Genomic DNA, 2070 nt, shown 5'->3' with positions numbered 1-2070 from the left:
GCTGCGGCGCGGCTGGAGCGCTGCCCGCGGAGTCCTTCCGGGAGCGAGCCGGCGGGCCTGGGCCGCCTCCCGGTGCGGGCCCAGGGACGGGCAGGCGGGCAGGGGGACGCCCGGGCCGAGGCTCCCCCGGCGCGGGAGCCGGTGCCCCGCGGTGAGGGGCGGCTGCTGGGGCCGCCGTCGCCACGTAAGCAGCCACCAGGCCCTCGCCGGGGACGGCGCCGTCACCCGGTGCTGTGACTGAGCACGTCCGTGAGGTCGTCTCGGGTTTGTTTCGCTGTGGCACGGGGGAGCGGCTCCTGCTTAATCCCGTCGGCATCGCTTATTCCAGGCAAAACTCATATTGTTTTGGGCGTCAGGAAACTTAACTTTTCTCCTTGTTGCAGCTTTGGCAGTTGCAGAAGGGTTCTGATTATTTTGAATGTCGTTTCAGTGCAATGTAGCCTTAAAAAATTATGTACCAAGCCTTGCTACGTTAGGAGCCTGAATTTTATACCAGCCTCATGAACACATACTTTACAGCAATTGCATATCATATGGTTTATCTTGAAACTTTGTTTTCAATTTTAAACCCTCAGACTAATTTTTGAGATGCCAAGTGCTTGAGACAGAACAGCAAGTCCTACTTACCAGTTCTTTTGGTAGACTGCTGGTTTGGGCTGCAGGAAATGCAGTGCTTAGCATTTACATTGTTTTTCACTCACAGAGCTGGTATTGTTCTGTAAATGCAGATGGGTAACAACATCGATAGGAAGCAAGAAGTATGAACAATAGTTTCACAAGAGTTTTACCTCTATATTCAATTTGATGTAAGTAACATTTTGTCTTTGGGGATGACATGGGCAGCCATAGAAAGTTCTAGAAATCCATTTGAAGTGTAATCTCTTTAAAGAAATAAACTTACATTCTAGAAGAGATTTAATTAATGATATAGTTTTTCATCATCAGATCAGATTGTTCAGAATCAACTGTCTACTTTCAGTAATATGCATAAAATAAAAGCTTATTGTGTAGTTGCTCTAGGACAAAAATACAGAGTTAATATGGTGCATCTCTGATTAATTTCTTCCCTTTTTTATTAACACATGAAATTAGACACACATAAGTAATAAACAGAATGTGATGAATTTGCTTGCATCAGTGAAGGATTCATTCTAAATGTATATTGTTCTCAACCAAGCATGAAGTGGTAGAAAGAGCATCACATAAAAAGACATGAAAGAAACACTGACTTTTAGTAAAGGTGTATTATTTTCTCAGCTTATCTCAGGAAAGATCAGATCTTGACTCCTTTATGTTGCTTTATATCCTTTTCTCAGAACTATAATGTTAATGAAAGCCCTTTGCAACATTACACTGTAGGCAAGTTTCACAGTTTATTTACATGATCTGAATATAAACATACATCTCAGTCAGGTTTTCTAGTATAATAAAATTAATCAATGCATATTCAAGCTATGAAAATAAATATGTTTCTGTCCTTTTTCAGACAGTTCTATACAAAGAATTAGACTAAATGCGGAACAACTGTTTGGTTAATACTATCATTTTACTGGTCCCACTACTTTTTCTGAAGGTGTTAAAACTTACTTTCAGTTCTCTTTGGTTCATGAATAGAGCTTCACAGAAAGAATGAGGAAAAAAATTTTAAACACTATTGTTCAATCAGTTTTTCTGAAGGTTGATGGGAGGTGAAATAGAGGAGAAAAGAAAATATAAAAAAACCTTAGTCTTYAATGCTTTTCAAAAACTGTCTTATAATACATTTACTTTTAATCAATATTTTCTTTTCCTTGATTTTTAATAGTTTTCATCTTTTTATCGACATACTTGTTTTTTTCATATAATCATTAGCTGCAAAGCTCTGAATATTTGGGATGGAATCTTGTCCATCTACTTTAGATACCTCCCTGAGACACTCAGTGAAATTTTACGTGTTTGACCCCTGGAAGGGAGGAAAGGTGTAGTCCAATTACCTTAACTTTCTTATACAGTCAGTGGATAGGAAGAGGCACTTCTGAAGACCTGCAGAAGATGACTGCTTCCTCTGAGATGCTTAGAGTGCTTCCTTCT

The sequence above is a fragment of the Apteryx rowi genome, unplaced genomic scaffold (genome assembly GCF_003343035.1).
Source record: "Apteryx rowi isolate R43461 unplaced genomic scaffold, aptRow1 scaffold_327, whole genome shotgun sequence".
Taxonomy (NCBI): domain Eukaryota; kingdom Metazoa; phylum Chordata; class Aves; order Apterygiformes; family Apterygidae; genus Apteryx; species Apteryx rowi.
This window is presented reverse-complemented; position numbering follows the sequence as displayed.